The 25,575-nt window shown below is 40.6% G+C and overlaps 1 long non-coding RNA gene across 1 annotated transcript in view; it reads right to left on the reverse strand.

Annotated features, from left to right (window-relative positions):
- The window catches only part of LOC143419559 (uncharacterized), a 46,293-nt gene extending 21,652 nt beyond the window's left edge, over window positions 1–24,641 (reverse strand). The window contains exons 1-2 of the long non-coding RNA XR_013099562.1: window positions 24,468–24,641; window positions 24,171–24,356 (exon numbers count right to left, since the gene is read on the reverse strand). This is a non-coding gene — a long non-coding RNA (uncharacterized LOC143419559). The remainder of the gene's footprint in view (window positions 1–24,170; window positions 24,357–24,467) is intronic.
- Between the last annotated feature and the right edge of the window lie 934 nt (window positions 24,642–25,575).

Genomic DNA, 25,575 nt, shown 5'->3' on the forward strand with positions numbered 1-25,575 from the left:
CCCCCACTCATTTTAATTCTTAAATAAATTCTGTAATTTTTAAATTATTTATTATTAATCTTTAGCTGTTCCAAAGATTTCTCTTTTCCAATTCAGTTGTTAGTCATCTTTCTAACTAAATTATGAATGTTGTACATGGTGTGCCTTACCAAACTCAAGGTACTGATTAAAATGTGATTATCTGCAACAGCCGAGGTAAGACAAGGCAAGCTTATTTGTTTAGCACTACTGAGACAAAAAGCAATTCAGAGTGCATAGAAAAGAAAAGAAAAAAAATGCATTACAAACCTCGTTCCGATCTCATCAAGCCTCCCAAGAATTCAAGAAAATTGAATTCTGAGGACTCTAACCCCACTTAACAAGAACAGATGGCACAAAAAAAATTATTATCAAGATAAATTAAAACATGTGACATTAGGGGGGGAAAAAACCCCTTAGAATTGCAAAAACAATTTAAAATAGAAAATTGCTTTTTATGAAAACAAATCAGTTTAAAAAGATGAAAATGGTTTAATAAAGGGTTAAACATTGAGATAAAGGGGAAGCTGCTGAAGTCATAGGCCACTTAAAAAAAACGAAAAAAGGTTTAAGTCTTGTTTTAAATGTATATGTATAGTAGCCGCTTTTACTTTTAAGGTCAAGAACACGTCTTTGCCCAGCTATGCAACTTACACTCCAGAAGTCTCATTCAAGCCTGGTGAGATAGTTTACATTTGCTGAATGTTTACTTGTACTATTACCTGTAAAACACACCGTTTTAAAATACATGCTGTGGCTAAACTGTTAGATACACCCTTCACCCGGTTCACCCGGCTGTTGGAGAGCCTTTTTTGTGTCTACATTGATGCTTATAATACTCAGTACTGAGAAATAGCCTAATAATATTTTATGCTTTAATACTGAGGTCAGTGTACTGTGCACTGCAAAAAGTCTAGTGTAATCTTTTTTCTCTTTGTGTATGTAAGGGAGACATTAGAAACACCTCTAAATGTAACGCACCGTTTTTCTCTCCCCCTCTCATGTCTCTGGTACCTCTGTGTCTCTGGGCTTTTCCTCCACTCCCCTGCCTTCCTTTTCTTTCCATTAGTCTTGAGTCTTCAGAGAGGCGAGAGGAATAATAAAGGGAAGACGAGGAGGATAGTCCTCCGTCCCGAGGCCCGGTGCCAGCTGCTACTGCTGCAGAGACTATCCATCCAAACACAGGAAGGCGGGGATGACACTGTTTTGGAATTCAGCCCTTGATACAAACTCTGTCGGCAAGGCTGCCTCAGAAGACCCCTGGGCTGCCTGTGTGCTATATGAAGCTCTGTCCCAGTAGTGATAACATAAGTCACCCAAGCCTACGCTCTGTGAACAATGTTACCATTACAAGCATAGCCATCTCTTATCTGGTATGTACACAGATGGCAGGCAGTCTTCTTATCTTCCCTCCATTTAATGACACATTACTATATGGACTGTAGACTACAATTACGACGACAATATAAGATGAAACATAACAGTTACTTAAAAAGTGATAATGGTGTAAGAGAGGCCGAGATTTCAACTTCAGAGGCAATAATTTAAAGCTACATTCAACCACATAAAACTTCAGCACACTAAACTTCTCCTGCAGTATACTTCATAAAGTTAGTGTATCAGAGTCCGTTAAACCAAGACATGAATCTAGGCCACCTGTAAAGCACAACACATTGGAGATTAAAACGTGGGCACCTAATACAATGTTACCCTTCAGTGTAAGTATATGCAAATAAAAGGGACACTGCACCAATGCACTTATAGTGTCTAGCAGGCAGATCTGTAGCACTTTTTTCTGGGTCCATAGAGTTTAATATGTTCACTCCATTGAGCTATCTGATCGTGCAAAGCGAAATAAACAGTTTCTCACTTAAATAACCCATCTACTGAGCAACAGGGAAGACAAACAATATCCAATCAATGCTATGGGTGGGACAGCAGCATTGTCAAGCTGTGTAACAGTAGAGGAATATTCTAGACAGCCAGTGCTGGCTTGATTTTAGCAAGTGGAGGCCAAAGAAAGTTGAAGGATGAGATAGAAGCTTTGAGATGTTCAGGTGAAAAGACGGTGGCCTGCACCATCCTTCTAGAAGAATGCAACTGTACAAAAAGAAAAAAAAAAAAAGATTTCCAAACAACAGCTCTTGAAGTGTGCTCTGAGGCAGCTCCTTGTCACCTTCATAGTCTCGGGAAGTTATTAGACACACTTTAATCCTCATACTTCTGTTATGGAGCTAAAACAGCATCCTCCCTGTGTTTGGAACCATGCTGATTTACAAATTAGGCACTGCTTTAAAACTGGGCATCTGCCACCTGGGATACTGCTGGAGTCACAGCAACAATGCAGTGATTCCAGCTGAGAAGGAGGTTCTTTTCCCATTCTCTGTGGAATATAAATGACAAAATACATGCTTTAGCAATGTAAATAAATGTTAGACAAGTTATAGCACTCCTATCACTTGGAATTTCTGATCCTTGGGCGCAATACACCTGACAGCAGCTCTGCACAAGTGCAGGTTTATACTAACCAGTTTAACTTTATATCTTTGAAAGTTAAGAAAAAACCTTCTCCTTTTCTTCCACTCTAGAAGATTTAGATTTCTTTTCTTGGTTGGCTTCTCTCATTGACTGGCTGTTGCTTCTGACCACTGATACAATATTCTTAAAATTGCCAAATAAAAATATTTAAAGAATAATACAAAATAATACCAAGAAGAAGAAGAAATACACTCATGAACATATAAAAAACCTCACCCAAATTAACATTAAAATTCAGGGAGGTCAATTAGTCTGCATTTTACTAGACAGGGTAGCTTAGGACATGTTGAATAGATGTGGGGAGAGCTGGCTCCAACAATATTGAGAACCGCAACTTTAGGAGTAAATGAGGCCTCAGCAATTATCATTCATCTATGACAATGACAAGATAAACAGCAGCCTGACTGTTGTTTGTGTCTGGTTTATCATGATGCATATACTACCAAAAACCTGGGTGTATAATTATGACTAACAAGGAGACAACTAAACATTAATGAAACAATGACTTCCTTTAATTAAAAAGACCTAAATTGGGAACTGGTTTTGCTCACTGGGTTGAGCAGGTGACCTATAATGCAGAGGCCCAAATTTGAATCCACCATAGGACCATTTACCGAGTGTCTTTCTCCCTGTTTTTCTTCACTGTCTTCTCGCAATAAGGGCTGAAAAGACACCCCCCCCCCCCCTAAAATGTTTAAGTAACTTGGATGATCTTCCATAAATTATAGTTTATTAATCACCTTTAGACAAAGCACAAAGTAAAAGTTGCATACTTTAACAGAAACTGAACCAACACAGTGTCATGTCAGTTCAATCAAAACTAAACAGATGTGAGACGAGAAAAGAAGCTTTAGATTAGCAGTAGTAATTACAAAGAATGAGCTCTGTGCCAGAAGCAGTGTCAGCCTGTGGGAAAATGCATTCCAACATAAATTTGGAGAGCATAGTTAATCATTTGTGGTTTGGATGAACAGACTGAACAGTGTTTGTTTTGTTTTCAAAGGCCCGTGTCCATGGAACAGAATTAGTCTATAGCAATTTTAGCCTCAGCAACAACTGAAGTAAAATACTGAGACACGCGTCTGGCGTCATTTTGCAAAAGCTTCATCAGAGGAAAAAAACCCCACCACAACAAACATTCCATTTATGTCACTGTTGCAAAGATAAAGACTGAAAGCAACAAGCTTTAAAAAAGATAACAGTGTTGGGGAGATGGGCTGGGGGAGGAGGGGTATCTTTGTGCAAAAGGAGACATACTTTGTTAACGAAATATTAAATGTTATCAGATAAAAGTTTAAGTAAAAGCAAATACACACACACGCACACCACAATATATTTTGTCCGTGGTCAGACTTCAGCTGTGCTATCTTTGAAACCAGTAAGCACCAATGCTCCATATTCAGCTGCAGCACATGATCACCTCTTGACCTGCTCCTTTTTTGCAGCCAAACTCCTTAGACTCATCATTCCCAACAGATGTCCACACAAGAAAAGACTAGGAGCAATGTGTTGACCAAAGACTATGGGATGTTAATAAAACTCAGCAATGACAGAAATAACCATAGCTAGTTAAACTCATCTTATCTCAAAGATTACAATTCACTGACATGATGTTGTGAATACACAAAAAACCCTTTAAAGCCAAGTGTTTCATGTTTGATTCATGACTTTTTCAGAGTTTTTGAGACTCTGTAAAATAAACTGCACAGAACATTTTAAACAATAAATTACAAAAGAAAAATGTCAGATGTAGCAAATATGATTCAAATTAACACAAATATATGCACAAATATATGCAAATAAACTTTTTTTTGGTCAGATGGTTCAATAAACACCTTCAAAAAAAAAAAAACTAACTACGATTTTCTGGCAATTATTTCATGGTTCGCACTTTAAAGGGATGAGTGGGTAGCCAAAACACACAACCAATTGCAGGATACAAAGCAATGAGCAGTCTGGGTGAGAGACCCTTAGAAGAAGGAGCTGAATAATATTGAGAACCAACTATAAGCAAACTTAAGACAGGAACATGAGCTATTTAGCTGCAAATGAACTGTCAAAATAAGACAGAGGTTTGTCCAGTAGTAATGTAACTGCAGTTGGTGTCATTCTCTTAAAGGGAATAAAAATAAAAAATATCAAAAAAGAGCCGGCAGGTATAAATATACCTGGGTGGACATGAAAAATCTGTGTCTAGGAAATGCTGACAATAGTAAACACATATCCCCTAAGGCCTCTAATGACACAATACTGGAGTTCATTAAAACCTTACTGTGAGAGAATCTGTTGCCATGACAATAATCTTAAAATCAGTTATGTGAATCAATCACAGTTTTGATCTTGATTTGCAAAATTTCTTTAAAAGAATTTTTTGAAATCCAAAGGTGGGGTTTGACTGATCTCATATGACGCCGCTTACATAAAACATTGTTTAAATAACAACAGCTTTCATGTCCTGCTTACAAAACCACAGGGAAATAATATGCACATCTTAAATTCAAGTCAGGTAGCAGTTTGGAGGGATCAGTCTACAGTTTTAGGGGGAAGTCGATTAACTGGGCCACAGACCTACAAATTTCTTGAAAAGAGAGCTGAAGGGATTCCTTTGCTCCTGCTCACTCTCTCCCTTGGGTGCTTCTTTCACACTGCATAGAGAGATGTGAGGATGAGGAGAGACAAAGAAGATGAGAAGATTTCTGGGAGACAGATGAGATGAAGTGAACGCTTGACAGACATCAGCCCTGGGAACTCCTCCCGTCTGTGCTGCCATACAAAAGAAAGACAGGCAGAAAGAAAAGAAACTTGCTTTCTCTAAACTTGAGGAACACAGCCGGCAGCTTATTCTTTTCAAGTCACATTAACTGGAAAATGCTGGAGAGGGAGGCGTGATAATCTGTGACATGAGCATTTCTGGTGGTGGTGTTCAAGCTGACTAAGATCAGTTTAATTTTACCAGTATTTATTATGGATATGGAGCTATCGCCAAAACAGTATGGAAATGTTAACCTGCATACAAGCTAGTACTCCATGATGAAGATCCAGGAACTTCAAAGCTCAAAACGAGATCATTAACACGGTGAGACACAGGCTGTCGTGGGCTCACAGGTAAAGACGGGACATTTAAAGAAGGTTCAATAATCCTCAGAGAACAAAACCTTCAGATGGCAAATGAGCTGCTTTGACCGATGGTTCTGTCTACCTTCCTATTTGGAACAGGTGTGGGGTAGGGATTGGAGACATAGTAAGTGTGACATATGAACACAAAAGCTGCTTGACTCATTGGTTACACACAAGCGCACGCACACACACACACACACACACACACACACACACACACACACACACACACACTTGAAAAAAATGTAGATCCCAAGAGTGCCATGTAATTTCACATAGAACAGGCCACTGATGAACTGATGTGCAAATTGAAAAATTATCAGTTCATTCAATCACAGACATAATATAGATAAGCAAGGAAATACACTACAGCAATCAATGAGCTGCATTTCACAAGGACTTTTCCAAACCAGTCATAAATTACTTGAGGCACAGCTTCTTATATTGGACAGACTAAACAGTGTCTGTCATAATTCATCACCAAGACTAACTCTAGAATTGCTTTTTTTTTTTTTTAAATATAATTGCAGTGGCATATGGCACTATATTAAATAAAAAAGCTAGATGTTACTATACTATTGGTAGCTGCTCTTGCTCAGGGGGTACCTGGAGGGAAGGCAGGAAATACAAGATTTAAGTGGCTAGATATAGACAGTCTTCATGCTGACAAGAGAAGTTTTCCTCTTTCTTTGATGTATGGCTTTACACAAATATGGTAATAGAGTAACAGAAAATACATGACACATAAACCAATACAGATTTGTGGCCTTGCAAGTCTTTATCAAGTTCTTTATCAACTAAAAACCAAGATATATGCTCATGAATTCCTCCTTTTTCAGCAAAAAGGCCAGAGCCGAGCCAGTTCCACTGAGTTTCATCAAACAAACGCTCAAAATCTGGCACCAGCAAAAAGACCGAGTCCAAAGTTGGGACCACTACCTCTGACGGCTATGGAAATTCTAGGATTTCTGAAACTGATGATTTCTTTTTTCTTATTGAACAGTATACCAACATCTGCTAGTAAAGCTAAAGGGATGATTCTCAAAAGACACCAATGCAGAACCTTCGACGTATCAGGTTCGCAGGAAAATGCTGATAAACTGATATGTTTAATATTTTGAACCACATTCTCTGGCATTAAATCTGATCTAATCTAAGTTTGTTGTCATAGCTTTGAGTCAGGTTTTCTCTGTTCTATCATGGGGATAAAAGAATTGGGTTTTAATATTTGGTGTTTCTGTCCGGTTCCCTTTGCAACAGAGATAACAAATGTGGCCAAAGGTTGGATCTGATATGAGGCGAACAGGAGACCGGTCTAAAAAGATTTAAAGGTAGGTACAAACCTGTTCAAAGAAAAAGCAAATCTATGCATATTGGATGAATTCTAAATTATCTGTTCGCTGAGTTGACAATCTTAACTATTAAATTGGCTCATTAGTGGTAAAACTAAATTCTTGAGAATAAAGTAAAGCTTTGAAATAATGATAATGACACGTTGAGAATGACAGTACTGAGTTAAAAGGACTATGGTATTTCATGGTAAAAGAGAAAAAGAAGTAATGTGTGTTTAGGATATTAGGTAATTGATCATTTTTATGGGTTTGAGTCCCTATTGATCATAAGGTTGGACCTGCATCGGTCAAATAGTTCTGGTGGACTTTTGGTTGTTTCAAATTATAATAAAATTACTGTAGAACAGAAGTCTGGGACTTCTAAGAAGTGCACAAGCTCAGAGGTGGAGACCTCTCGCTTTTTACAGACGTGTAAAAAGACCCTCTAGGAGGATTACTCCAGGTGGCACCTGCCAAGACTTGGGGCCTTGGTTTAAAATCGCCAGTGATTGGATCACTTTGCCATTTGGAATGGTATCTGCACTTTTTTGGGCAGCAGAGGTTGGACCTCGGGCGTTGGACACTTTTAAAAATTCAAATACGGTGTTTAGAAATCGGGCCAGGCACAGTTTGGAAATGATACTGGTTAACTGATCACAAAAAGGTTGGACCTTAGGGCTGGACGCTTATTAAATTTGTCAAAATTGGTTAGGTTCTTGTGTTGAGTTTGTCAGGGATCCATCTGTTTGTTGTAAAATTGTAAGACGTCTTTGTAATATAAAATAAGTATTTTTGGCATTTAAAAGAACTTTGCAATTTAACAGTGATTTAAAGGCTGAAAGAATGCTGAGAGTGTGTGTTGAAATGAAAGTGTGCATGTTGTGAAATCCTTTAATCATTGGTGATTCTATAAATATATTGTTGTGAACATCGCTGAACCTGTTGGTGTGTAATGTGAAAATTTATTAGAGGTTTTAATTGTTTTTCTTTCAGTTTGAGGTCGTATGCGCACTTAACAGGGTGCGGTCTACTGCCTCTTTCTGATTCTAAACAGCAGGTTTGATGAAAATAGTCTATCACAAGTATGTTTTGGGTGATTCTAAGTGTGATGAGAGGGACTTTAGCAATAGTTTGAAGGATTTCTAGCCTATGAAAATGCCCAATATGGGGCGAAGAAACCAGGACTAGGTTTTAAAGATGAAACAGGTTAACTCTATAGAGGATGTTTCCAAAGATTGACAAAATAATCTAGGACCTTCTACCAGAAAAGCTAATTGTATCTGTTTGGAGTTTACAGTGAGCACTGAGGGAAGTCAGGTTTTAAACTGGGATTGAAAGAAAATTTAACTGGGTGAAAAGGGGGTGTAGGAAGTAGATTTAGTACATTTCACAGGTGCTGTCTTAGAGTTTGATTTATTTGTTGTGGATAGAAGTAATTATGACAAAATAATAAGGAAACATTGAAAACATACAACCCGTTGAGGGGACAGATAGGGTTGGGCAATTGAAAGGTTTCGTTCTGTTTAGCATAATTACTTATGTTATACCCTAGGCCAGGGGTCGGCAACCCGCGGCTCTTTAGTCTTTATTTTGCGGCTCCGGGTGGTTTGGGAAAATAAATTAGAAGTATTTAGCTGAAGTGGTTAGGCTGCTGCCCCCGCGACCCGGCCTCGGATAAAGCGGATGAAGATGGATGGATGGATGGAGTTGTTTAACTGCCTCAGTGACCTCGCCCCCGGAAATTGGCGGGTCATTCCCCTCATCCGCAGACTCTGCTTCCTCCTCGGAAGACGTGTCAGTGGGATTGAGGAGGTCCTCAAAGTATTCCTTCCACCGCCTGACAATTTTCTCAGTCGACGTCAGCAGCGCTCCGCCGGCACTATACACAGTGCAGGTAGAGCACCGCTTTCCCCTCCTGAGACGCCTGACGGTTTGCCAGAATCTCTTCGAAGCAGTCCGAAAGTCTTTTTCCATGGCCTCTCCGAACTCCTCCCACACCCGAGTTTTTGCTTCAGCCACTGCCCGAGCCGCATTCCGCTTGGCCTGTCGATACCTGTCGGCTGCCTCCGGAGTCCCACAGGCTAACCAAGCCCGATAGGACTCCTTCTTCAGCCTGGTGGCTCCCTTCACCTCTGGTGTCCACCATTTGGTTCGGGGATTACCACCACGGCAGGCACCAACCACCTTGCGGCCGCAGCTCAATGCAGCAGCTTCGGCAATGGAGACGCTGAACATGGTCCATTCGGACTCAATGTCCCCAGTCTCCCTCGGAATGCTGTTGAAGCTCTGCCGGAGGCGTGCGTTGAAGATCTCGCGGACTGGGGCCTCTGCTAGACGTTCCCAGCACACCCTCACTACGCGTTTAGGTGCACGAGGTCTGTCCAGCGTCCTCCCCCGCCACCTGATCCAACTCACCACCAGGTGGTGATCAGTTGACAGCTCAGCCCCTCTCTTTACCCGAGTGTCCAGAACATATGGTCGCAGGTCTGGTGATACGATTACAAAATCGATCATCGACCTACGGCCTAGAGTGTCCTGGTGCCACGTGCACTTATGGACACTCTTATGTTCAAACAGGGTGTTCGTTATGGCCAAACTGTGATTAGCACAGAAGTCCAAAAACAAAGCACCGCTCGGGTTCAGATCAGGGAGGCCGTTCCTCCCAATCACGCCCCTCCAGGTCTCGCTGTCGTGACCATTGAAGTCTCCCAGCAGGACAACAGAGTCTCCAGGTGGAGCACCTTCCAGCACCCCCCCCCCCCCCCCCCAGGGACTCTAAGAAGGCTGGGTACTCCGAACTGCCACTCGGCGCATAAGCGCAGATGACAGTCAGGACCCGTTCCCCGAACCTAAGGCGCAGGGAACAAACCCTCTCGTCCACCGGGAAAAACCCCAACGTACTGGCAGCAAGCCGAGGAGATATTAGAATACCCACCCCAGCCCGCCGCCTCTCACCAGGGGCAACTCCAGACTGAGACAGAGTCCAGCCCCTCTCCAGGAGACTGGTTCCAGAGCCCAAGCCATGCGTAGAGCCATGCGTAGAGGTGAGCCCGACTATATACCGAATATACCGAATACCGAGAGTGTAGCCTGATGTGTTTCACCGAATCATGGCTGCACCAGGTCATTCCCGATGAGAATGCTTCCGTGGAAGGCTTCCACACTGTTCGGGCGGACAGGGACAGCATCGCTAGCGGTAAGCGTAAAGGAGGTGGGCTTGCTGTTTTAGTTAACAACCGGTGGTGTAACCCTGCCAACATAACAATCAAAGAAAGGATTTGTTGCCCGGACACTGAACTGTGTGCTGTTGGACTCAGGCCGTATTATTTACCCAGGGAATTCTCTCACGTCATCTTGGTGGCTGTTTATGTACCCCCCTCTGCTAACCCCACAGCTGCATGTGACACTATCCACTCTGCCATAGCTCGGCTACAGACTCAGCACCCGAGTGCCTTTATTGTGATCTCGGGTGACTTCAACCATGTATCACTGGACAATACACTACCAACATTCAAACAATATGTGGACTGTCCCACCAGGGGAGAGAAAACTTTAGACTTACTGTATGCTAACGTCAAGGATGCATACAGCTCCTCCTCCCTCCCCCCACTTGGTAGGTCAGATCATAACCTGATTCACCTCACCCCCCGCTATGTGCCAATTGTGAGGAGGGAACCTGTGACCACCAGGACTGTTAGGAGGTGGTCAGAGGAGGCAATAGCGGAACTACAGGGCTGTTTCGAGGTGACCGACTGGGAAACACTCTGTGAGCCTCACGCCGAGGACATCAATGGGCTTACTGAGTGTATCACAGACTACATAACTTTCTGCACCGACTCCATTGTTCCAGCTCAGACTGTTCATTGTTACCCAAATAACAAGCCGTGGGTGACTAAGGACATCAAAGCCCTCCTCAACAACAAGAAGAGGGCTTTCAGAGGGGGCAACAAAGAGGAGGTGAGGAAGGTCCAGGTGTTACTAAAGGACAAGATCAGAGAGGCTAAGGACAATTACAGGAGGAAGCTGGAGTGGAAACTCCAGCAGAACAGCATGAGAGAGGTGTGGAGGGGCATGAAGACCATCACTGGATTCAGGCCAACCAACAGCAGGGGAGCTGAGGGAGGTGAGAATAGAGCCGACGAGTTGAATCTGTTTTTCAATAGATTCGACACCACAGTGTCTGCTCCCACCCCCACAACCTCACCTGCAGTCAGCCTGGAATCCAGAGCCACACCACTGTGCCAGCCTCTCTCTTCACATGTTGCCTCCTGTGAGATTCCTGACACCCCTCCCCCACCCATCACCTTCACTCAATACCAGGTTGAGATGCAAATGAGGAGACTTCACTCAGGCAAGTCTGCTGGACCAGACGGAGTGAGTCCCCTTGTCCTCAAGGCCTGTGCCCCCCAGCTGTGTGGAGTCTTTCATAAACTGTTTATGCTGAGTCTGAGTCTGCAGAGGGTCCCGGTGATGTGGAAGACATCATGCCTCGTCCCTGTACCAAAGACGCCTCGTCCCAGTGGCCCCCAGGATTACAGGCCCGTGGCACTGACCTCCCACATCATGAAGACCCTGGAAAGGCTCATCCTGGACCAGCTGCGACCCATAGTAAGACCACATCTGGATCCCCTTCAGTTCGCTTATCAGCCTCGTCTCGGAACAGAGGACGCCATCATCTACCTGCTCAATCGTGTCTACACCCATCTGGACCAGCCGGCGAGCACTGTGAGGGTCATGTTTTTTGACTTTTCCAGTGCTTTCAACACCATCAGGCCGACCCTCCTGGGTGATAAGTTAGCAGCGATGCAGGTGGATGCTTCTCTGGTGTCCTGGATTGTTGATTACCTGACAGGAAGACCACAATATGTACGTCTCCCACAGTGTGTGTCTGACAAGGTGATTAGCAACACAGGGGCACCACAGGGGACTGTCCTCTCCCCCTTCCTCTTCACCCTCTACACCACAGACTTCAGCCACTGCACAGAGACCTGCCATCTTCAGAAGTTTTCTGATGACTCTGCGGTGGTTGGATGCATCAGCAGGGATGATGAGACAGAGTACCGGGCTGTGGTCGACTCCTTTGTCACGTGGTGTGAGCAGAATCATCTGCAGCTCAACGTGGCAAAGACCAAGGAACTGATCGTGGACTTCAGGAAGACCAGGAAACACTTGACCCCTGTTTCAATCCAGGGGGTCAGTGTTGACATTGTGGAGGACTATAAATACCTTGGAGTACACATTGACAATAAACTGGACTGGGCTAAAAACACCACAGCACTTTACAGGAAGGGCCAGAGTCGTCTCTATTTTTTGAGGCGACTGAGGTCCTTCAACATCTGCCAGAAAATGCTGAGGATTTTCTATGAGTCTGTGGTGGCCAGTGCGATCCTCTATGCTGTTGCATGCTGGGGGAGCAGGCTGAGGGTCGCAGATGCCAACAGACTTAATAAACTGATCCGTAAGGCCAGCAATGTTGTGGGGATGGAGCTGGACTCCCTCAAGGTGGTGTCGGAGAGGCGGATGCTGTCCAAGATAAAGACAATGTTGGATAACACCTCCCACCCACTCCATGACATGTTGGTCAGTCACAGGAGCTCGTTCAGTGAGAGACTGAGATTACCGAAAAGCACCACTGAACGACACAGGAAATCATTCCTGCCTGTGGCCATCTCCCTGTACAACGCATCCACTTAACACACTGTTTGCTGCTACAGCTACACATGTTTCTTTTCCAAATATTTATTTATAAGTGACTTATGTATGTATGTATGTATATATATATATGTATATATTGTACTATTCTTAGTTAGCGTATTGTCTGTCTTGTCTTAATGTTGGTTTAAAATGGAGCACTGTAACAAAAAATAATTTCCCCCAGGGATCAATAAAGTATTCTGATTCTGATTCTGATATATCTAGCCGGTACCTCTCAACCTCACGCACTAACTCAGGCTCCTTCCCCACCAGAGAGGTGACATTCCATGTCCCTACTGCCAGTCTTGGCAGCCGGGGGTCAGTCCGCCAGGGCTTCCGCTCCTGGCTGCCACCCGGCACACAATGCACCCGACCCCTATGGTGCCTCCTGCGGGTGGTGGGCCTGCAGGAGGATGAGCCCATGTCTCCTCTCCGGGCTGTGCCCGGCCGGGCCCCATGGACTAAGGCCCGGCCACCAGACGCTCGCCCTCGGGCACCCTCCCTGGGCCTGGCTCCAGGGCGGGGCCCCGGTAACCCTATCCCGGGCAGGGTAAACTGTTCCCTTGATATTCTTTTCATAAGGGTCTTCTGAATCGCTCTTTGTCTGGTCCCTCACCCAGGACCAATTTGCCATGGGAGACCCTACCAGGGGGCAAAAGCCCCCAGACAACATAGCCCCTGGGATCCCTGGGACACACAAACCCCTCCACCACGATAAGGTTGCGATTCAAGGAGGAGTGTCACGACGTGACACACACAATATAAATGTTTTGACCACTATGAGTCGGGTTTTCTCTGTTCTATCATGGGGATAAAAGAATCGGGTTTTAATACTTTCCTCCAGCCATATCTAGGTTGTTTTACATGACATCTTCCTTCATTTCCTACTGATGCTGGTTCTTATTAAAAAGTCTTTTATTAGCAAACTATGCAATGGCTTTGTTTGCAACATAAGCAATGCACTATTAAGGCTAGCAATGACTTTTGTTGACCAATAAAAAGTTTAAATAAAAAGCTTTAATCACAATTAAAAGTCTTACTGGAGATTTGATCAATACCTCTAAACTTACCATCAACTCAACTTGTAATGCTCTTTTGTTTTGTGTTGGCAACAAAATGCAAATACTGGGTTAAGATTTTAAGATTTCAGTTTTAATCTGTTTTGATCTTTCAGGATTTGTTCATGAATGCAGATAAAAGTCAAATCACTCCAAGCCAATTGCTGTCCAATGATTTGCCAACCCCATTTTATTATGTACATCAAATCTTAACCTGGTTCCTTTACTGAACCAATTTAAGAGATTTTCTCTCACATAGGCAAGCATACACTTGGTAGGCTACACCTTGGTCATCTGCAAATCAAATATTTAAGCTGTATAATAGTGCTTCTGAACACATTATTCTTCATTGGAAACTAGTGCATTTGTTACCAATCCCATCTGTTCTCTATCTACCAGGACTGTCACCAAAGCTTTCCTCCCAGGAAAACAAAACAGCAGTTTGACACCTCAATGCCGTGTGTCTACTTATTTATTCTGTGAACACGGCCTGTGAGTGTCTTGTGCAATTGAGCAATCCCCGTTTGTGAGTAATGCATTTGGAGAGGGGCAGAATGAGAACGAAGAGTAACCTTATTTGAGGCTATATCAACAGCATAACCTCTGTGCTAACCCAGTTCGAAGTCCCTGTGGAAAAAACAAGATACAAGAGACTGATTCATTAAAATACGTGGATAGGATTTAAGAAGAGTACGGAACCCATGCAGAAAATGAAAAAAGAAAAGAATTTCATCCAATAATAAACTGTTTTCATGCTAAAGGTATGATGTAGAGAGGAGAAGAGAAGAGAACTCAGTTAGGTTTGTGATGCTGTGTTAAAACTATGTCTGCTCCCTAGGTATATAGATTAACCTATTTGAAGCTTTTCCTGATGAGTTAATTAGACATGATTGGAAAAGGCTTCTGAGTCCTGCCACTGCAGATTTTTAATGATATGATGAAGATCATCGGCTGCAGCCTTAGAATAGGGTGTGTGAGCAGAGGAGTGATCTATAATTATATTATTTGGCTGAGCCCAAGTTCTAAAGTACCCTCGGCTCAAAGCAAAGCAAAGCTTTTGACTGCTGTGAAAGATAATCTGCTGTTTGGGCAGTGATTTCATCAAGACGGCAGTATGCTTTTTGCGTTGTTTTCTCCTCATCGTGCTTTCGTAGTCTGGTCTTGGCAGCTGAAAACTGTCCACATTTTAATGGTATATAATGATGCTTTTAGTCTACATCTTTCCTTGAAACCTTCATAAAATCCATCAGAGGGTAACCATTTCAGTTGGCTCCAGTCTACTTTTAAAAAGCCAAGAAAGAGGGAGAATGAGAGAGAGATGTAGAGGATGAGAGGGGACACTTGAGAGATTGTAAGAATCTGCCAATCTTATGAAGCTGTACTTTTTAAAGCCTAAGAGTGGAACAGATGCAAGGATGACACAAGCTGATGATGCATCTCTGCCATCATGTGCTTTATTCCCTTCACCGTCGCAACATCATACACCACACACTCTCACAGTATGACATACCTTAATGGCGTACAGCATGACACAGATTGAGACCTAGATTTTATTAGACCCGTCTCACACAGTGTGACATGCCGTCAACCTTCACTTACTTGAAGCACAGAGTTTGATGTCAGCTCTGGTCCCTTATATTATGAACACGTAATGTGATCTACGTCTATCTAAATTTTTATAATTATAATCTATGTGGCTTTAAGCACAAGTAAATACTGTGAGATGTAGCAGAAAAATCTTTTAACAACTTTATTGATTCATTTTTATTATTGTTAACTTGATTAATTCTTTATTTGTGCAGGACAAGTGCAGCAAAAAAAAAAAAAAAAATGATGCCAAAGGCGTAGCTCTACTCTATGTGTACATAGTCACAGCTTATTTCCAATGATAAATAGTTGGTGACAATTGAGACATTTTGCTGTCAATTTGATGGTAGCAACATGTCTCAAAGAAGTTGGGAGAGAGCTATGTTTACCACTGTTTAACATCCCCTCTTCTTTTAACAATAGTTTGGCAATGGAGGAGACCAGCTGCTAGACTTTTAGGAGAGGAATGTTGAAATTTCAAATGGTGAGAGGTGAGGACTTCAAACAGGCCATTTCAACACCTGGACTGATGTAAAATCTGCAATATGCAGCATGCATATTTTAGCACTGTCTTGCTAAAATATGCAAGGCCTTTCCCCGGTTCCTGTATATACTTTTCAACACCAATGGTGCCTTTCTAAATGTGCAAGCTACCATTTCCATAGCTACCCTAAGGGATGCAGACTTCTGAAATGAGATGTCCCTCACCTCTTTAGTCCAGAGGATGTTGCATCCGTGTTTCCAAGAAAGAATTTTAAATTTTGATTTATCTCAGCACAGAACAGGTTTCCACTTTGCCTCAGTCCATTTTAAATGAGCTTTGGCCTAGGGAAGATGATAGTATTTCTGGACCATGTTCACATATGACTTCTGCTTTGCATTCTCGAGCTTCAACCTACATTTGTGAATGGCACAGCAAACTGTGCAGTGAATTCCAAGACAAAATCTTGCCTTTTCATGCCTTTTTAATGCAGTACTTCCTGGGGGCCCAAAGATGACAGGTATCCATTATTGATTTTTAAGGACAGAGATTTCTCCATAGTCCCCAAATCTTTTTAATTATATTATTTACTGTAGATAACGAGATATTAAACAGTTTTTGGATTTTTACACTGAGAACAATTTCATTATTCTGAAATTGTTTCACAATTTATAGTTCTGCCAATCTTTACCTTTGCCTCTGTAAGAAGTTCTTTTCATACTAAATGATGTTACCAACCTGTTACCAATAAACTGAATTAGCTGCAAAATTTCCTATGTTTATTTTTTACTACTCTTACTTTTCCAGCCATTTATTGCCCCCAAATTATTTTTATAAATGTGTTGCTGTGATCAATTCCAAATAAGCTATTTTTTAAATGGTACATTTTCTCAGTTTAAACATTTGATCATATCAAATGTTTAAAAAGTGGGGCAGTTTTGGGCTTAATGCAATTTAACTGTGACATTGATTTGACTTAGATAGTAATTAAATGGAGCGAAGACCATTATTATCCTTCTCTGACCTTCAGTGATGATTATGTGTACTTTTGTCAGCAGTTACACAAAACATTGATTAGTAACTAGACAAACAGAGTGGAAACAAATGGACTGACACAGGCTGTGTTATCTCATTGGATGGTCTAAGCAGCTATGTGATTTCTATTGGAGAAATAATTAGAGACAAACCGCAATACCAGACAACCCTTGATGATTTGCCAAACAAAGATTAACACTAAAGTGAGAGTCGATTGATTTCCAGTAATATATATAAATACAGTAAGAGTGCAGTACCCTGCAAAGTTTAAGACCATCTTTGCTTTTATACTCAGTAGGGCTTTTTTTACACAGTTAATTCATTTAACTGTGTAAATAAAGGAATTAAGCATGTGTGATAAAGTGGTTTACAGTGATTGGATAGAGTAAGTGTACACATGTGTATGGCAGAGAGAAAGAAATACAGTTACTGTAAGTAGTTTAAGATGATGGGATTATCTGTGTGAATTTATCCGCATGCATGAATGTGTGTATGTGCATGTGCATGTGTCTGTGTCTGTAGGTGTGTGTGTGTGTGTGTGTGTGTGTGTGTGTGTGTGTGTGTGTGTGTGTGTGTGTGTGTGTGTAAACATCTATGCTTTCAACATCAACAATGTAGTTTCAGAACCTGGAGAACTTTCACTTTACCCCCCACCATCACCTGAAATTAGCCTGATGCAAAAGGATGTGTTTCATATAGGCACATAAACTGAAGTTCACCAGAGGCCATTAGCTTGAAGGTGGTGTTTGAACTGAACACAGATCCTACAGTTTTTTAGCCTCATTAAGCACTAAATTTGCTGACACAGACAGATTTCTACCAGCACACTGCCTTAAGAAATCTTTGATGATGATGTTTTGCGGTTTAAAATTTGTTCATCTTAAAACCTTGAATTATTTGTTGGTAAACAGAAATATTCCACTCAGAGGATGGATAGGAAATCATCAGTCAACTACTAGGTGATCAAATTCATTAAAAAGTGTTGACTGAAAGAGGAGCTTTTTGTGTTTTAAAGAATGAGGCTCATTTTACTTTATTTCTAGTCATTTCCGAGCACAGCAGCAGGGAACCAGGTGAGACAAAAAAAAAGATGAAACTCAGGCTTTTTCATGAAAACAGAGTACTCTAAACCACAAAGCTTGGAAGAACAATTCCAAATGGTGTTTGCTTCCAAAATGCTCCGGTGGAAACATTAATTAGCAGAGAGATGCAAATGAACATTAAAAAGGTGGATCTTATGCAACCTCAAATCAGAATATGCAGCCTGTTAAAGACTGAGTTCCTGTGTCTAATATTTACTTATAATAATATCTGTTATTAACCTCTGTCTCTCTTCCACAGCATGTCTTTTGTCCTGTCTTCCTTCTCTCACCCCAACCGGTCGCAGCAGATGGCCGCCCCTCCCTGAGCCTGGTTCTGCCGGAGGTTTCTTCCTGTTAAAAGGGAGTTTTTCCTTCCCACTGTTGCCAAAGTGCTTGCTCATAGGGGGTCATATGATTGTTGTGTTTTTCTCTGTATCTATGAAGTGCCTTGAGGCGACTTATGTTGTGATTTGGCGCTATATAAATAAAATTGAATTGAATTGAATTACTTTAGGTTAGTAGAGCTTATGAGTATTTTATTTTCCTTTTCTATACACTCCTGATGGAAGAGAAAGCCATTGAAAACCTAAAAAAAAGTGCCACTTGTGAAAAATTCATAATCAAGTCTAAACACTAATAAAATACTATACTGTGTTTTGAAAAAAAAAAAGTTAAAAAAAATACAGTTACCCAAATTTTTGGTCATAACGCACAACTAAAAACTATAAAATAATACTATTAAAAATACCGGCAACCATCAGAACTACCTCTTAGCTCCCTAGTAGAGACACCTATAGTATCAATTTCAAAATCTTACCTCGTCTTGTCCTCAAGTTATCACATTCACAAAGTTTTCAGAAAACGTCCTCTGAACTCATCTAAGATTTTTAGTAGATGCACTCATGGTATCAATTTGAAGCTCCTACTTCTCCTCCTATGTCTCCTCACATTCATAAACATGGGTGCCCACGTGGCCCGCCAGCCCTGACAACAATACCCCATCAGCCTTTTATGCCTGACGGGTAATAAAAAACAAAACTTAAAAAAATCTTACTATAAATCCATCCGGGTACTCCGGCTTCCTCCCACCGTCCAAAGACATGCAGCTTGTGGGGATAGGTTAATTGGATAATCCAAATTGTTACTAGGTGTGAATGTGCGAATTAATGTGAGTGCGAATGGTTGTCTGTCCCTGTGTGTTGGCCCTGCGACAGACTGGCGACCTGTCCAGGGTGTACCCCGCCTCTCGCCCTATGACAGCTGGGATAGGCTCCAGCACCCCCCGCGACCCTGAAAAGGACAAGCGGAAGCGAATGGATGGATGGATAAATCCATCAACTATTGTTTGTAAGTGAATCCCTTTTATTATGTACTTAACACATTAACAGTACTTTTAGCAATGACACTGTCGGTGCTGATGTGGCTGGCTGGTCACAGACCCTGAGATGGCATTCAGCAGAAGGGATTTACATTTCAAATCTGTTCTTGTTATTCTGAGAATGTAGTGATGAGGAGGGAGAGAGGGCAAGTGTGTGTGTTAACACATGGTTTAAAGGTAACAATCCTATTAGCAACTTCCTTGCTGTACACTTAAGTTTACCAGCTTAAGTGTACAAATCTCATGATCCTTGGGTAAAAACTGCACTTGTATCTTTACTTAGTTTGGAAGCGCTGCAGACTTGATCTCATTTGTAAACAGTCTGTGACTGCATTAACTAGTAGTAACTAGTCCAATAACTTGGCATAACTACTACTATAACTTGACCATTAGTGAAGCCTTTTTTGTATGGTGCACTCCATTACTCTGGTTCTAAAGTCTGTACATAATAACAATTCAATTCAATTCAATTTTATTTATATAGCGCCAAATCACAACAAAAGTCGCCTCAAGGCGCTTCATAACAACAAACCAGTGTTTGCTCTGACTGAATACATTTTCTCTGGATAGGTTGTGATGAAACACTGCAAATGGTAAAGTAACAAGTGACACATCAAGAAGGTTTTAAGTAACAATTATTTTCATTACGTGGCACTTTGTTGGATCTCCAAGGTCACTGGGGCTTTTTCATGTTTTGTGGTGTGACATGTTTACATGTAGACCCTTTCAAATTTTATTACCACTGACACATTAAAAGCTTTGCATTGTAATAGTGGTTATTTTATTCACTTGTCAAAGGTTGTATTAACTGCATGATAGGCTTTGTGTAGATAAAGTATTGTAGCATGTACAGAACTAAAGATTAAAAGAACTACTCACAGCTTTCATTTGAAGTAAATCATTTTAAAATACAAAGTCTGCTAGTCTGTTGCACCACATGACAGATGAAAAATGTGCCTCAAATGCAAAAATGCAATTACCAAGTACCGTGTTTTCATAGTATATGGACTTATCCCAATTCTAGGGATACATTTACTGTGCTTGCATATAAAAAATCTTTAAATATTAAATATAACTAAATATTTATAAGTCTGCTATGTACATCGGTTGTTTAGGTCTTGTTTTTTTGTGTAGCTATTTTGCTGATTGATACAGTTCTGTAAGCTTTTTTTAAACTGCACAGCCAATGATAGCACTTTAAACTTCTGCAAGCTTTCAAAGAATCTGAGGCAACAGATAGAAAGGAAAACCTTTTTACTGGTTACTCAGCTACAAACACTGCAATACTGTTAGACTCAAAAGTCAGTGAAATTCAACATCACTGTTACTAAATGATACAAAAAATTAAAAGTTTAATTAAGACATCCAAAGTGAACTACATGTTTTTATACTTTTTGTGTGCCTTTGAAGAAATACAATATAAAATTACACATGTCAAACATTTTTAACATATGGTTTCTATTAGTGTCCAATGACCCTCCAAACGACCTCAGACTCTACTGTGGCCAGTTACTGGTATTCACTGGTGTGTGGCCAAGGATACTGTCCAGTAAACTTCTTTTAGTTCTTTTTGATATCTGTTATTGTGTGTGTACACTTCATGCAGTTGAGAGCTAACTAATGCCATTTTTTTTTTTTTTTTTTTTTTTTTGCCCTGGGCTTTATTTTGCCTTGTTTGGTTCCATTTTTACCCCAATCAGTTCTTCATTCTGCTAATGTAAAAGTATTTCTATAATGTTATATGTTATAAGTAATGTGTTACTGTGTACGAGGTTGTGATGGGATGAGGTTGTGGCTCAGCTGCAGCGGGAAAGGTGGAGTGAAGGTTTCATAGGGCTGTGCCAGGGAGATGCTGGCTGGCACAGCTGGTGAATATTTTCTAATTCTGCCTCTCTTATTTATGCAGTACTGTGTGTGGGGACCAAGGAAGAGCAGAATGGTGAACAGCTGGCAACACTGCTGGAGTTACACTGGGTAACGTCTGAAAAGTCCCATTGTACAGTGAGAAAAGTATTAAAAGAGTGAGTGGGTGTTGGGACACTCCTGTGGCCCGAATGTGCAAGTTTTGTATTTTTAATACTATTGTTTTACCAATTACTGTAAATTACCCCACAAAGGGGTTTCTAAGAACTTTTAGAATTCCTAGTTTCTACATTAACAAGCAGAGACTTCTTCAAAGATGTTTAAAATTATGAAAGACTTCATACATGTCTTTTAAAACAAGGAAAAAAATGGGAATTTAACAATCATGCCCAATGCACAGGAGCCACATGGTGTGCGGTAACTCATACATTCATTATTAAAAACACCAATTTAAAACAAAAACAAAAAAAGCTTAAAAATTGTATCCTAAAAGAATATATAAGATGCAAGCGGGGGGTTTAGATTTATCTCGTAATATAGGAAAAAAGTTAATAAAAAAGTGGTGTCGGCAGGGTGTGGCTGAGGTTTTATGTTTCTCTGTAGTAGTGTAGTGTTCAGATACCAATGCCACTGTTAGCTTTAGGTTTTAATGCTCTGAGTGACTATCTCCGGACACCTCTGTTTAACAGTTAATTGGTTACACAATAAGAGGCCAGCCTGTAACTTTTTCACCTCTCACCACAGATTGAAAGGCTACATCCCAGCTTATACTTAAGCCCTATGTGTTCTTAGAAGACAAAGTCTTGTTGTGCTCCAATGGGCACAGTGTTTGCTGCTAAAAAAAGAACAGCGTTAAGAGTTTTTTTTTTTTCTTTCTGCTTTTTTCCCTGATTGAAATCTATTATTATACATATTTTTATGTTGGAAATGTGAATGAAAATTTCTGTTCACTGCTATCAATTGTTATTACTATAATTATCCATATTATTATTAGTAGTAGTAGCAGTATATTCAGGTTATTCAAGTTTAAAACTACCAGTCCTGTAGACACTTCCACATAAGAAGTTGGGCAAAATAAATAAATAAATACCAAAATAAGACAGAATAATATAAATTTTCATCTTAAGATTTTAACATGACCCGGAATGGCTTTATGCCAACATTGCATTAAGTCAAAACTTAGTAAGTTGCACCTGTAAGTAGGGTTGTCATGATACTGAAATTTCAAACATAATACTGACACCAAGGAAAATACCCGTTACTCAATGCCATTTTTGATGCCACAGGGAAAAGAAATTACAAACAATAAAGAGGCATTAAAAAAGAAAAGAAAAACACCAGAGCAATACAAAAAATAATATAAATTTATATCATATAATTAAAAACTAATAGGACAAATATTTTAAGTTTCTCGTAGGTAGCAAAGAAAATAAAAAAAACTCACACCAGGCAGTGTTTGGTTTCTTTGTAACAACAATGATTTAAGACGTCTGAGGTAGAGCAGTGCTTTAGTGATTTGGCTCCATGTTTTCACTGCTGATCAAACAGAGTCTGTAGTGCACGTTTCCACTGTTTCTGTCTAGCTGCTGCTAAACTTTTCTTACTTTAACAGAAAGCTAATTTGTCTATTAGACAACTGATTATAGTTGTCTGAATGATGGCACTGTTGGTACTTTTACAAATGACTATTAATTCAATACAATTTTTTTGTATCAGAGTATCAATTTTTTTTGACAAATCTAGTTGCAGGACACTTTTTTTTTTAAACTATACTATAAAAAAAGCAATAGAGCAGTCAAATTTTCAGATTCAGCTCTACAATATGAAACATTTGAAAAGCTTATTTTAGACTCCAGACAATCAGTTACAGACATTTCCTTCCATTTTCTCAGTTTCATATACTGAACATATAAAAAGGTAATCATAAAAGCACATTAATCAATAATCCTTAACTGCAGTCATGTTCAAATAAAACTGAATAAAAAACCTCCACAAACTCACGTGTTTCTTTGTAAACTACTGGTGCAACTTTCTTACACAACCAACCAGCTTCAACTATTACATACCAAAGCCACATGATATCTGACAGAGAATCTCCTGTTTCAATCTTCACTTCCTTTTCTGAGCAGGTAAAACTGTCTGTCATCTACTCTATCCTTCGCAGCGCTCCGACTGCGGTCGTCTCTTAGCAACGCCACCGGGCAAATCAATGAAGGGGAAAAGAGAGAGCCATAGAGATGAATGAGGGGTTGAGAGGACAGAAGGGGAGGTGGAGAAATGTGGACAAGGGCAAAAGGGGGTGTCAAGTGCATAAAGAAACGGAGAAGAGGAGGTGGAGTGGACATGTAGGGAAGGAGGAGATGTAGGTGGACTGGAGGAAAATAAAGGGAAGGGAAAGAGAAAGGGAAGATAGGATGAAGATAGAGGAAAAGATGCTTGAATGTCAAGCTGTACTGAAAGTCACTCTATTAAATGTCATTGTGTATCATAAAGTAGAGCAAATGTTGAACAATACTAACATGCGTTGCCTACACCCTGAGTGTATTTCTTGGAAAATTCAGAGTGCAGTTATTAAAAAAAAAAAAAAAAGGTTGCCTGCCCTGGGTATTTCCTGAATATGATCTTCATGATATAATGTAGCATATCTGACTGCAACTTTTCTCCTGGTATTGTAATAAAGTTCAACTCAAAGGAAATCAAAGCTTGAGTCAGCCAAAGTGTACGCCTATTGTTTTACTCAACTGATTCCCATCAGGCCGGTAAAAACAAACAAACAAACAAACAAAAAAACCAACAACAAAAGATGAAACACTGTCAGGCAGGTCAGCAGCTACAATGAATCTCCTGCCGGGCACAGAGAAATGCAAATAGCCGATGGCCTCCGACATCAGCATCTGACACTCGATGGGAATGATGCCACAGCAAAATGAATGTTTAATCAATCTGTGATCATGTAGCTGAATGCAAATGTTGTTTTCCGAGGCTCACCTTGTTGTGCCAGTTGTTTATCTTGGTGAAATCAACAATCGGTCCTTTTCAGGCTTTCTCGCTGCTCCTGCTTTCCGTTATTTCTTGTCGCTCGTAGCATGCAGTCACGTTGTCTGAATCTAAATGTGTCCCTCACACACTCTCTGGCTAAAAGCCAAAACAAGCAACTGAATTAGACAGAGAAGGCTGAAACAAAGAAAAAAAAGAAAGAAAAAGAAAAAAAAGATTAGCGGTTTATGCTTAGCTTTGCAGAAGCAACCAGATGTTGACACAGTCTTTGGTTTGGGTGGCTAATACCTGCTAACCAGCTCGCTGAATAAAAATGAGTGATGACACAGTGTCCAATACGAAGAAGAGACGGCGGACCGCTCTCCAGGACGGCCCTCAACGACGGAGGCAGGAGGAGCAGGAGGCGGTGTCGGGTTCTGTCTTCCTGGGAGGGACGGTCCCGTAGACCCCGGCGGCAACCGCTGTTACGCTAACCAGCATAAATCTACAACTTCCTGTTCCAGCTTTTCACAATTAAACACTGCGTTGGATTTTAAGGGATTATTTGGGGGATTAGCGCACATTACGGGGACTAGCTGACTTTAAGTAAAACATACATGAAAACAAATTAAAATAAAAGGTATGGAAACGTTTCTTTTAGGTTTAAGACTAGATAAAGGGTTTAGTGAGTTCCCAGGGAAGCAAAATATTTAAAAGCTGTATTATTTTTCATGAACTTCACTTTATTTATTTATTTTTTGTTTTGTTTTGCTTTTTATGCATTTTATTTTGACTCATAAATTAAGATCAAAAACATGAAAGCTTGCTTCCGCCATTGATAAAAACCTTTTTAAAAATACATTATTTATTTGTGTCTATAACTCAAAATTTCATGTTATTATCTCAAAAGTTGGGCTTTTCTCCATTTCATTTTAAGTTAGTTAGACAAAACTTTGGATGGGTGGTTAAGAAAAGAAGAAGCTGTTTTTATTTGTTTTATTTTTTCAGAAACAAGTTTGCAAAATAATTGCATGTTTATGTCCTCATGTTCTTTTTCTCTTACTATCTCATATACCATTTCTTACTTTATTTGTATTGAATTTACTAATTTTACCATTAGGACCACCCCACCTACTAATCCCACTTTTCCCCTTGAAGAGAGATTCCCGTTTTCTACGCACAAGGGATATGAAGCACATCTTATCAAGGGCTAAATATAGCTCGATTGCATCTCAAGTGTTCCAGACAAGTAAATAAAAACAGCTCTGTGTCACGTGAACCATAAGATTTTTTTAAAATGCTGTTCCTAAGTGAAAAACAATGTTGCCACACAACAGAAAGTATTGTTTCTACAAAATGGAAGAACAGCCCAAATAGTCTTTCTAAAAAGACTTTGAACTTAGATCAGCAAACCTGG

This window comes from Maylandia zebra, linkage group LG7 (assembly GCF_041146795.1).
Source record: "Maylandia zebra isolate NMK-2024a linkage group LG7, Mzebra_GT3a, whole genome shotgun sequence".
In the NCBI taxonomy this organism is placed as follows: domain Eukaryota; kingdom Metazoa; phylum Chordata; class Actinopteri; order Cichliformes; family Cichlidae; genus Maylandia; species Maylandia zebra.